Source organism: Equus caballus, chromosome 13 (genome assembly GCF_041296265.1).
Source record: "Equus caballus isolate H_3958 breed thoroughbred chromosome 13, TB-T2T, whole genome shotgun sequence".
Taxonomy (NCBI): Eukaryota; Metazoa; Chordata; class Mammalia; order Perissodactyla; family Equidae; genus Equus; species Equus caballus.
The window spans coordinates 47,626,246-47,639,551 of record NC_091696.1 but is presented as its reverse complement, the minus strand read 5'-3'; the positions used below and the strand labels follow the sequence as shown (position 1 = coordinate 47,639,551).

At 42.9% G+C, this 13,306-nt stretch overlaps 1 protein-coding gene across 45 annotated transcripts in view; it reads left to right on the top strand.

The window, feature by feature from the left end:
• The window catches only part of RBFOX1 (RNA binding fox-1 homolog 1), a 1,973,933-nt gene that overhangs the window by 1,705,843 nt on the left and 254,784 nt on the right, over nt 1-13,306 (top strand). The window lies entirely within an intron of this gene.

Here is a 13,306-nt window from a genome sequence, read left to right as displayed (position 1 = left end):
GCCTGTTGCTATCCCAGATGAACTTTTATTCTTTTCCTTTGGCATGCGTCCCTTTAATTCTTTCCCTCCTTCCTCCTGGGCTAGGCTCTTAGTAATGTCTAAATGCACTGCAAAGACGAGATTGCCTTGAACTCCTCCAGCTTCGCCTGACAACCCTGAGCTGCGTTGTCACTCTAAGCCAGATCAGCAGAACCAGGTCTGTGATCAGGATCCGGGAGCTGGAGCACCTCTCCATCGCGGGCCCCTGTGATCAGAGGGTCTGGAGAAAGAGTATCTCTCTGATGTGGTCTTATCGGGCTGAGCCTAATGTCAACCCTGTTGCAAGAGCTTTGTCCAATCTGCCTGTATCTTTGTTTTCAACCGTTCAGTAACAGTTCACTGGAGCAGAAAGAGCCCTGTGAATTGATATTATAAACCCGCATGCCTGTTTTATTCATTGTGGAGGCAACAGAATATAACACAAGTATTTATTTTTAGTGATTGGAGAATGGCATTTCTTTCCCCTTCCCTCTTGTCACGGAAGGTGGAAAAGAGACAAAACAACACAGGACTGTTTCTGAACACGATTCCGTTGAACAGCTATCGTCTGTTGTTCTTGTTTCAATTATTTTGCACTATCCTAAGTTGTGTGTGTGTGTGTGTGTGTGTTGAACATGTATGCTTGAGTGATATATATTACATTCATTTGGATGGTCTTAAGAAGGAGCCACAGGCCAGCGAATGTAATCGAATCACCGCGGGTCTGGCCTTCTATCTCTAGCTGTTACCTTGACCCCCACCTCTCCGATTTCATTGAAAGTTAGATTTTCTAGAAAAATTCATGAAACTTCATCATGTTTCATTCATTCTTTGCTCCTGGGCATTCTTTGCTGAAGGTCAGGAGCTGTGAAATTTCTCTTTAGTCCCATTGCTTTGATATGGCACAGGCAATGAAGAAAATGAAGTGTGGAAAAATGGAGTTACAGCAATGACTTAAATAGGAGGAGGGGTCTGCTCAACGTGGCCTGGTTAGAAATGAGGAGGTATACTGCCTATTGTCTAAGCTGATATTTCTCTAATAGTGGGAACTTGGGGCAGACTGGGGCACAACTGGTTGGCTCCTATTCCAGGGTCACTTCAGTTATTGAAAGCTCTGTTTCCTTTTGGTGCCTTCAGTGATGGTGATGAGGATGATGGTAATAGTAATAGATTGAGCCATATGAAATGGCTGGAATTTGACAATTGTTTACCTTCTTCAATGTCACTTTCATATAGTTCAACCTAATAATTATAAAAATCACAGCTAATCTGTATTGGATGACTACTGTGGTCCAGGCACAGTGTCATAATCATTGCACAGGCATTAGCTCATTGGACCAACACAGCAACTCTCTACTGGAGATACTGTTATTACTCGGTCTGACAAATGAGGACACTGAGGCTGTGGGAATAACTCGCCCAAGGCCACTGAATAACAAAGCTGGGAATTAAACCCAGGAGATGAATCCTACAGTCTATGTTATTAACCCCCACCCTATGTTCTTGGCTGGATAACAGTTTTAGACAGATGTTCATGCTTCCCATAGAGGGTCTTGCATTTCATCAGGCTTGGAGAAAACGAGGTGTTTTATATGTGTGCAAGTCTTCCTAATTATGAGGAGTACTAATAGGCCCCAGCAAACCGCTCAGCACCTACTAATGGGCCAGTGGCCATCAAATTGGAATTCTAAGAATGACCCACAAACAACTTTGCCTTGAGGGTTATGTGTTAAGCAGTTAGTCAGATTGCATCCTCATCAGCTTAGCCAAATGTCCACATTAGTTTCTATGACAATTTATGGGATTTCAATTGTAAAATCTTCGTTGTATAGATTTCATCCCATCTTTAGGAGAGGAAATAAAGCCCTAACAGCCTTAGCAAAGATGCTGAATATTTGGAAATAGTAAATACTGTTAAAAAAAATGGGTTAACTATAGTCTTCCTCCCCAAGACCTACGGTTTCAGTCTTATCATGAGAAAAAAAGAAACAAATCTTAATTGACGGACATCTCACAAAATGTCTGACCAATACACTGTCAAGATGATCAAAAACAAGGAAAGTATGAGAAACTGTCACGCCTAAGAGGAGCCTTAAGGAGACACCATGCGTAAATGTAATATGGTGTCCTGGATGGGATCCTGGAGCCAAAGAGGGAAGTTAGGTGAAAACTAAGGAAATCCGAGTAAAGTATGGGCTTTAGTTAATAATAATGCATTAATACTGGGTCATTAGTTGTCAAAGATGTACCAGGTTACCGTAAGATGTTAATAATAGGGGAAATTGGGTGTTAAGTACATGCAAACTGTCTATACTCTCTTTACAACAATTCTGCAAATCTAAACCTATGCTAAAATAAGTTTATTTTTAAAAGAGGAAAAACCATAAGCACACACAAAAAACATAGAATAACCAAAACTTTTTCAGGCTTTCTTGTTCATAAGGGTTTCTCACATAGTAATATAAAACATTCTATTTTAGATTTTTTCACAGTATATATTAGACAATTAAAGGCTTTGAAAAGTCCTGCTGTAAACAACATCAACATATTCATGTGATTTGCTTTAACCTAGCTTTTCCCAAATTGGTTTAATGATGGAATTTTTTTCTTTGAAAAATAACTTTAGGGGAAAAAACAAGTTAGGTCACCAGCCTGCCTGATCCTGAGGCCCTTCTTAGCAGCTGTGTTTCAGGAAGCACTGTTGGACCACTCGCACGTGTCTGCTCTGCTCGGAAGCCCGTGGTGACTTCTTATGGCCTCTGTGCGAATCCTCACCCTCAAAGCCCTCCTCTCCCCTGGCAATCCTACCCCACCTGAAGTGCCCTCCTCTCCCTTCTCACTCTTTCTCTTGGGAAGTGGGTCTGGGAGGGGGCCTGGGGAATTTGCATTTCTCCCAGGATCCCAGGGGATATCATTGTTACTGGCCTGGAGACCTCGCTGTAAAAACCACAGAGGTCCCTTCACTCCCGTGTGTGGTTATCTTGCCTTCCTCCGTAGATCTAGGCTTCGTCTTGCTCCCATCCATTTTCTCTTTCTGTTCCCCATGCTCTGGTTACCTAATATCTAAAATAAATATCAATGAAGTATTCCCCAGCGAGTGTGGGATTCAGAAATGGATAGGATTTCAATAGGAAACAGGGAATATTTGGTTAGAGAATAGCGTAGTTTAAGAAAAAAGAGTATTTTTCTTTGTAACAGTGGGTCCCAGGGTTATTATTTACTAGCTAAGTGACCTCAGGCATATTTCATAAACTCCGAGAGCTTGGTTTGTCTGCTATAAAATGGGGATAATATTTACCTTTTCAGCTTTTCTGAGGATTAATTGGTAGTGCGCATATTAATGTGTGCAGAGCCTGGCACATGGCAGCAACTCAATAACAGTTACTTCTCCAGCACCAGGAAAGTTAGTCTAAGACTTTGGTGTCCATCAGAATCACCTGCAGAGCTTGTGGAAATGCAGAGTCCCAGGCCTTGCTTCTGGAGATTCTGACTCTTCAAGTCTGGGGATCAATCTGCACATTTAACAAGCAATCTGGATCATCCCGATTCAAGTGGTCTACAGGCAATCCATTCATTCATTCTTCACTTGGTTATTCAAGTGTTTGCAGTGAGTGCCCATGTGCCAGGCAGGATTCCAGGTGCTGCGGATACAGCAATGGACAAAATAAAGACCATACCCTCATAGAGCTGACATGCAGGATGCACTCTATGGAGAAGTATATAATGAATGCCCAGGTCATGAGAAGTGATATAAAGTGGGAGTAAAAGCAGTGCAAGACAGTAGTGATGAGATGGTCAGAAATGGTCTTTCTGAGAAGATGACCTTAGGGGAAAGACTGAATAAAGAGAGAAAAGGCGAAAGAATCTCCATTTCAAATTTGTTTCTCCCTAATGTGAATCACGCAATTTAACATAGATGTATTGTAGTCATCTTTGGTTCTTTTGGTTTTTTTTAATAGAAAATATTGATTTCCCAACCAATGTGGTGGATCTTGTTGACTGTCCACCATATCCTGAGCACAATGCTCAATATTTTGCAATGATTATTTCTAATCCCCATAACAGCTCTGCAAGGGGAAGCATACCATTCCCATGTTATAGATAAAGGAGTCTTGAAGTTACATGGTCATATAGTTAATGAGTAGCCAATGTTGGTTCTTTCTACTACACCCTACAGCCTCTAACATATAAAAATCTGAGCTTTGTTCATTTTCCAAATCCACATTGGTGCCAATTGTATTGTCCTAATCCTCTTAAAGCGCCAATTATTTTGTTGCCATTTTTCAGATTCATTATTTTGCCATGCCCGGTAGTTTACAATCCTGGCTGCACATTCAGATCCCCTGGGAGTGGGGGCTGGGTATCCAGGATTTTAAAGTCGTCTCAGATGAATCTTATGTGCAGCCAATGTCGGGTACCACCGGCTAGCATTGTAGTCCAAGATTAATAATTATTTTCTGGTTGTATAACCAGGAGAACTCTGGTTCAGAATGTAGATCCAGAGGGTAGCTGTGAGCCAATACACTTGAGGTTCATGATCACCAGGGTGATAAATCTCTCAGAAATAAGAGACAGACCAGGCCCTTGAGCAGGCAGACAGAATGATATTGGAGAATAAACACAAGCCTTGGAATCCAAACAGGGTTTGACACCCAGCTCTGTTCTTCTCTGACTCTGTGATTTTGGGTGAGGTGCTACACCTAATATTGCTAGAAATATAGGGGCTTCCCAACACTGTATTCTCTATACTCTCTCTCAAATATACCACCCCCAACCAAAGAGTACCGGTTGGATCCCAGGAAGATGAGAAAAGAGCAACAATTTCCTCTCCACCTGACAATGACAGCATTACTTTTCCACTACAGGAAAGTAGAAGAAAATAAGAAGAATGCATTAAAAAAATTCTTTCCAGGCCCTTCTTTCCAAAGTTATTCAATTCCAAGTTTAGCATCCTCTCCTGGGAAAAATAGAACTGTCTTTTTTATGCATTCACTGTAATAACTTTGAACCCAATAAGCTTTGCTATGAATCTTGGGCTAGTAGTGGTTGAAGAAGGAGGAAAGGGAAAAAAAAAAAGGTGAAGCTTAAGACTACTTTCTCTCTTCTTTCCTGAACCTCGTCTCCCCTCTAGCATACAGAGCCCTCCAGATCTCTTCTTCCCTTCTTAGCCCTTTCTTTCTTTTTAAACCCTCAATGTGAGACAATTGCTCCCACTTTGTATGCCATAGAGCTGTAATATTTGCCCATCGATGAGCTCCATTCAGCGGTTTGTTAACCGAAATGGGAAGTGACAGACTCAATAAAAGGAAATCTCTGTGCCAAGGAAACAGATATTATTTCTCCCCCTTGCTCTCCCTTTCTCTTTCTCTCAGATTACTCTGTGCTGGGCATCTGCAGACTCTGAGCTTACGGACACACCAAAGCTTCCTATTGATCCACGTCCAGCTAATTTGATCAGAATGGAGACTTCTATTCCCTGTTGTTCCTCCCAGTAGCTCTTAGCAGATAAGATTGAGTGCCTGGGAGTCACCCCCAACCTCCGTTGATTGGTACGAGGGAAGAAAAGATGCACAGGAACCTGGATGCACACTGTGGTGGGGGGCGGCATCCCGTAGACAAGATGGGAATATTACAAATGGATGAAGGTTGCAGTGAGGAAGTACAAGACCCCTTCCTGGGGACAGCCTGCTCGTCTTTTTTCGTCAATGATGAATTACAGAGAGGGCCCGCCATTCCCAATCATTGAAAAGCAGAAGATCTATGTGCAATAGATACACTTTTAATCTCTGAGTAAAGGCAACTCTGGGTTTAGACATGTTTTTATTTATTTACATATATTTGGACACTAGTCATAAATAATAATGATAATGATGACATTGAAAGTAATAGCTAACACTTATCAAACCCTTACTAAGAGCCAAGGACTATCTAAGCAATTAAGACATATTGTCTCATTTAATCCCCACAACAATGAAGGAGGCATTATTATTATCTACATTTTATAGCAGAAAATTGGGGCTTAAATTAGTAACTTGTTCAAGAACTCATGGCTGGGCAGGTAGGGGCCCTGGGAATCCAATGCATGACTGCTAAACTTGCCCTTTGCTTAAAACTTTAAAAAAAAAAAATTTTGGAGATAATTGTTGATTCACAGGCAGTTGTGAGAAATAACACAAAGAGATTATCCCAAATTCCCTTCACCCAGTTGCCCCCAATGGTAACTTCTTGCAATCTGACAACTGGAGAACTGACGTTGATACAATCCAGCCACCATATTCCAACTTCCCCACACTAAGGTGTGTGTGTTCCCTTCTCTGTAATTTTATCACCTGTGTTGTTTCCTGTAGCAGCACCACAGTCAATGTACAGAGCAATTGCATCACAAGGATCCCTAGCTCTACCCTTTTGGGGCCACGGCTACCTCGCTTTTCCCCCTCCCAACCCCAGGCGATCACTAATTTGTTCTCTCTCTCTATAATTTTGTCATTTCAAGAATGCTACATAAAAAGTATGTGAAAAGCTTGCACTTTTGATCACCGTCTCTGTGCACGTGCGTGATTACAGAGCCAGTCCACGGACAAAACTTTGTGTCCACTGGGCTTCTTGGTCCCTTTCAGTTCCTCTTTCATCTCCCACATCCCTTCTGCTGCAGATTTACTGAGAGTAGATACTCTGTTGACACCAGTGTGTAGCCCATACTCACACTCCACCACCACCACTGTCATCCCAAGGGTAGGATCCGGATGTCATTGTGTGGGAATTCTACAAGATTCTCAGCTGGCATTCAGCCACCAGAGGCCAAGATGTTTCTTATCACTGCCCATCCTCACTCTCTGTTCCCTATCCTCATCTCCTTCTCCCTCCTCCCAGGCCAACATGAGGTACATTAGCCACACTGAGCATGGGGAGAAGAGGTCCAGCTTCAGTGGCTTATCAATGATGTCCCCCCCAGAAGCCACCATGCCTCATACTGGTTAAAACATTATAGCAGAAGAGGTTTGCTCAGGACTTCCAGAGAATACTAGACAGGATTATGTGTTGTTTATGGTTGGGTCGGGGGCTTCACCCTCAATTTTTACAGGATGGAGCATCTCCTGAAATCTGGTGTGGCAAACAACCTTGACTCTCCCCTGTGTCCCAGAGTGTCCAGAAGTTGTCTCATCAGATGAAATGACCGCTGCCCCTTCTGGGCATAAGTCAGGCCTCAGAGCTGGACAGGAAGCATTGCAGACCTCTGCCCAACACGACTCTTTCATTTTCTGGATTCTGTATGTGATGCCATCAAGGTCATTGCTTGTAAATGGTCAGTCTGCACTGGGGATAAAAGACTGGGGCTGCGCGCCACAGAGCATTATTAGATTAGGTCAGATCTTAGATTTGGGGGAATTTTCACCCCCTTACTCTAACAAGCCCAGAAAAGGTGATGTTGATATTAACTGCCCTCCAGAGCTCGTGCTCACATTTTCTGTTTCTCTCCCCCTCTTTCCTTCTCTCCTCTCCCCTGTAGACTAAGGTATTGAATCTTCCAGAGCCCCCTTCTCAGACCCACTAATTGTCACTTATGTTGTATCCTCAGCCTAATTGGATGCTGTGCTGTCCCCTACCACCTGATGCCCCTCCCGTCTTTCCTTCAATGGCTCTCCCTTTGGCTGGGCATCAAACACAGACCTGGCGGGTATTTAGTTTCCAGAGCCTCTCCTCGCTCCCCCGTTCTCCCATCTGACTTAAGGAAGCCACCCGTTTGTCAATGGCAAGAGAGCAGAATCCTCTGGCTCCTTTGGCTCCATGCATCCAGCACCTTTGAGTGGGCAGACTTTATTGTGCCTTGTCAGGCCTGCCATGGCTTTTGGTTTCCCGCACATTTGAATAATACATCTGATTACCATGGCAAATGTGGCGGCGTAGGCGAGTTCGGACCTCCTGCCTAATTAACTGATGATAACAGGGCCCACTGCCCTTTCCCCTCTGCGAAGCCATCACGGACATGACAGTTCTTTTATCTTTCTTCAAAATTGACTTGCTCTCCCGACCCTCTGGCAGCTCCCGTTTTCTCTGTTTCCCTCTCATGCCTCTGCGAGACTGTTAATTTTCCGTGGCACCTCCTATCTGCTTGTAATTAACACATCGAACACTGAAGACATAGTTATGCTTTTTGCAGATGCCTAATGGAGGTGTTTTCTTCCTCAACTAATTATGCCACTGTATTTTAGCAATCTGCCTTGACCTAAAAGGATTTTTTTTTTTTATTGTTTTGGTTGGAAGAACAAGTACAGTTTTGGAACCCAGTTTGGGCCGAAGAGAAGGAAATCATTACCCATTACTGATACATGTTGTCAGTGCTTCTTTTTGTAGTCTTGAAAGTAACAAATGAGGGTACGGTTTTTGTCAGCCGTCCTGTTCGGCGATTAGCAACTCTTTGTTCGATGTGGGTAATATTTGCTTTGGGTAGATGCTCTCGTTCGAATCTAAATATTCTGCTGTGGTAATTATACAGATGGGGCACATGACCTGTTCCATCGAGTGTGGAAATCCACAGCAGATTGCAAATAGTCTCCCATCCTATTAGATTTTAGAGAAGCTGAGCCCTTGTCTTTGCCACACGTGAGACCCAGAATCTGTTTATCATCTTATGCTTAGGCTTAAGATTTAAGCTGTAATGAATACTGGTTCAAAGAGATCGAGGTATAAGGAGGTGGGTAGTTACAGCAATAAAAACAGGAGCAAAAAGAGCAGCTTTTGTGAAGGACTCCAGCTAGAATAATGATGATAGAATTGTCTAAATCAATACATCTCTTGTCAGACCCATGTCTGATGTTTGAATCAACCAGGCCTTTTCTCCAAGAGCTTTTCTTGAGAATATTGAATTATTTATTATTTGTATCTTTTCCCCCCTTCTCTTTCTGATGATTTTTTTTCCCTCTGACTTAGTAAAATTTGTTTTTCATGCTGCCAGGTTCAATGTTGTCTACTCTTTGATAAATAGCAGTAATTGGGCATATAGCAGAAGTCATGTACAAATGTATGACTTCAATTACATCTAGAGCATTTTTTCTTTATATTGATCTTTTTTCTCCCTTTCTTATAAGATCTGTTCTCTATAGCCTGTAGTGCTTAGTATTTAAAAAAATTATTCTTTGTCTGTATGTTCGCATGTACTCTTCAGCATATGTATCTTTTTAAAAAATCTGGTCCTGAACTTCCATCAGCGTGGACTGACCTGGAAGGGGAAACTTTGAGGCCGTCACCTGGTCACCTCTCACAGACACTCCCGTCTGACTGTCTTGCCTCGTCTGGCAGTTTCTGTAGCCTGGTTTTCCTGTTGGGCCAAGATAGGGAAGGCGATTTTATAGATGAGGAAATAAATGTGTATGCAATGAAAATTGAGAAGAGGGCAGTTTCTGTTTTTTTTTTTTAAAAAAAAAAGCAGAAGAGAAATGAAATGAAGAAGAAATCGAAAGAGAGAATCAGTGTTGTAATTCAAGCTTAAGAAATGATTGTTCTTGCACACTAATTGTTCCTGACCCTGTCTAGGTATTCCTTCTTTACGATTCTTAAACTAGATGTATTTGTTTGCCAGCTGAATGCATACTTTCCCCTGAGTGACTTTCCACACTCACTCATCCATAAATACACCCATTTCCAAGGTTCGATACCAGCCCCCGTGTTTGGTGATAATGGCTTAGCAATTGCAACATCTCCTAGGCACAGCCAGGTTTTCTAAGCCAGGCATCTGATGTCTGTCAATTTCAAAGTCACTGCTCTGAGTGAACTGAACCTACAAGTTGGAGAGAGTTGGAAGCCTACTGAGGCACTAAATTGAACACAGGTTCTCAAGTCCCATGTCACATTTCCGCCGGCCTGGAGACCTTCCCCAAAGTGCAGTCATACAAAGAACAACTGATTGTGGAGTTCGCCTTGTTCCTTCTGTGGCTTTAGATCTGTCCCATTGAATCGTGCTGCTCTCAGAACTTTGCTGAGAAGTAAAATAGGATGGGATGCTGAATTATACTTTTTAAGGGCATGCAAATAGAGAGAGTTGATTTTTTTCAATGTTTCTAAGGAGAAGCGAGCACTTAAAAGGCATTTTTCAGGTAGAGGTGTGTACACACATTATTTTATCTCGTGCCCAGTCCCTAAAGCCATCTCTGTCCCATTTTATTCAGAGGGAGAAAATAGAATAAAAACCTCAGAGCATCTGAGTGATAAAGGAATCACATTCTCAGTTGTTATGCTGCAGGTGATGAAGCTGAGACTTAAATAGACAAAGAAAAATTGAGTTGGCTCTGGCTGAGTCTGTGACTGTGGACCCCACTAGGTTGCTGCGTGTGAGCGTGTGTGTGAGAAGCACTTTTATAAAACTGCATCTCCCACCACTAGGCTGTTAGGCATGGCGCTCAGAAACAGCCCTATTGTTTTAGATTTCCTTTCATATCATGTAGGTGTCTATACCATGCCACCCACACAGGAGAGCAAGTGAGCTGTGAAATATATTCATTGTTAGAGTACCGGAGGAATGGCGGGCGCAATCGGAGGTAATAATGTCCGACAGGCAAGGGAGGCCGCCAACATTACCTGCATTATTTCGGTTGCCTTTTTCATTATAGGTTCGGGAAATAGGCAGCAATTCGATTATGGCATGATTTGGGGTGGAATTGCTTGCGCTCCCTGACCTCGTCACTAGGGGATCAAATGAGAAGTCAGCTCAAATAAAGTTTATAGTGCATTAACTGGACGGAGCAGTGCCTTACCCACAGAGCACGATTTTTCATCTTCCAGGGGTTTGTAACTGCAGCACAGATATATCTGTACCTTAAGGCACAGGGAGGATTGGCTGAGATGTATAGGAGTGAGCAGAGGTGGCCAATGGTGTGCAAACCCCTCCCCTCCCATGTGCAGCCCGGTTTCCTCTGCAGCTTGAGCGAATCAGTGTGATTAATAACACGGAGGGAACCTGCTTGTTGGATTATTAATTTCTCGTCCCCTTCGCCTTATTTTTTTTTTTTTCCTTTGCACACATTCCTGATGCTTTTCCTTCTGCCTTTTCTCCTTTTGCCTTTGGCCAAGCCTCTCCATGCCTCCTTTTCTCTCCTCTGGCCCACCTTTTTTGCCCATGGAGCTAACCACTAGCATTTCACACTGACGCCTGGCCACCCAACCTTGTGCCGGCTGGCTTCACACCTGGGGTGAGTTTATCTCTTCCCATTGGGGATTCTGTCTCTGAAAGCAGGAGAGAGAGAGGGAGAGAGCGAGAGAATGGACCGCAGGGAGTTTGAGCCCTGCTGTATTTTAAGCGCAGGCTTGGCTTTCGTTAGGAGTGACCAAAAAAGCAAGGCCTGTTCCCTGAGTCCCTGCACCCCTCCCCACCCAGCTTTTGCTGCATGGAGGCACATGATTTCTCTTAGTTAACTAATTACATCTCTTCTCACCAGTTCTGTACACAAAGAGTGCACATTGCAAAACAGAGAAAAAGGGGAAATCATGACAGGTAATTGCACGGCTGTCGTACTAAAAGATATTTGGAGTGCCAGAGTTTTCTCTGACAGCAGAATGTGGACTGAAGTAAGGGGGCGATTTGGGCAGTTTCCGAGGCACCTCATGAGTTGGGGGTACTTTGCATCAAAACTCCTGTCGCCATCTATACCCCCGATTTGCCAACCGTACTGTCACACCATTGGCAAGGACTGGGCAGGCTGACTGTGGCACAGGACACTTTGCAGCTGTGGCTTGGGTGTTGCTCCTGTGCATTTGAGTGGGGGACTTCTGCGTTTTGATTCGCTGACCTGCTCATGTGTCCAGCTGGCATAAAAGGAACAGAAGAGGAGGCTGGGCCACGTCCTTCTCCACATTCCATAGCTCTGCCCTGCATCTCTCCTCCCCTGTCTCAGAGGATTTCTTTCCTACTCTCTGAGTCTCTCCTCTCCTGGAAATCAGCAAGATTAAATAGCAGTAGGGAGGGGGGCGCGATGTGTATTATTCCCATGAGCCGTCTTTACCAGCATGTCCATTTTTCTGAAGGAAACCTTGTGTTTTAATCCCAGGAAGTCCACCCTTTGTGGAGATTACCGTGAAGCCCCAAAAGCTAATAGGATGGAGAACTAAAGGCAGTTGACATTAATTGTTCTCTTTATTTACACAACTTAAGCACCAGGCAGGAAAAAAATCTTCCAAGCTGATTATTCCTTTGGTTTATTCTGAGTCGGTTCTTTTTTTTTTCTTTTTAAAGCATTTGGAGCTTCTTAAGTAGCGAATGTTGAGGGGAAAAGAAGTATGCAGTGATACAATGACTCCAGTTCCAGGAGCAGGATTTTGTCATGCGGTTTTGAAGCAATGCACAAGTACAGTAGCTGTGGATTTTATTTATGTACTTTGTATATACTTACTTATGTTTTATCAAATGCGAGATCACCGGTGACACCTTCGTGTTCCCCTCATACCCACCCACAGGTGTACCTTGAGCATGTGTTTATTTCGTCTATTACATGGTACCCAGCCTAAGAAAGGAGAGTACATGTGGCAGGGGGCAGCATTTCAACTTTGACAGTTTGGGGGCATAGCGTTATCCTAAAACAAAAAACAAAATAAAAAACAAATGAACAAACAAAAACCAGCGCCAGTATGAGCAACCGGGTTATCTCTTTGAATTTTCAATTAATTTTTCTGCAGTTTCTTGACCTCCCTCAGAGAATAACTCAGAGATATTAGTTTAGCTAAATGTCCACGAGAGAGGTAAAATTTGGAGAGGAACTGAGGCAAATTATGCCCCCAAGCTGATAGGCTGTTTAGATGTTTGGGCACTAAGAACAATGATACAGGATGTAGAGATGGCACTTACTTTTTCAATACAAATCTTCCATTGTTTTTATTTTGAAATATAAAAGGGAACTTTTTAAAAAATCTAAGTGTATTGTCTATGGTAAGTCTTGGCTTTTTTTTTTTTTTTCAGGGAAAAGCTTGTACTGGTGGGAAATAATCTCATTTTGGACAGTTAGAGAAAAATTTGAAAATGGTGTTTCAAAGCGTCTTTTTGCTATAGCATGCTAAAATTCAAATATTCCTTTAATGCTTCAGTTAGAACACACAGATTCACAACAGAGGCTTGATGAGAGGGGTTTAATTTTTTTCACTATGACTTTTTATAGACCTGCAAAGCAGAGAAAGTAATATTTGATGAGTAATATATGAACTGGCTTTTCACCTCCCGGTAGTCTTCTCCTCTGCTTCCTTCCTCCCTTCCTCTCCCCTCTGTCCTTTTCCCTAGGGCAGCCTTCCAGTGAATCACGTGGTCCGA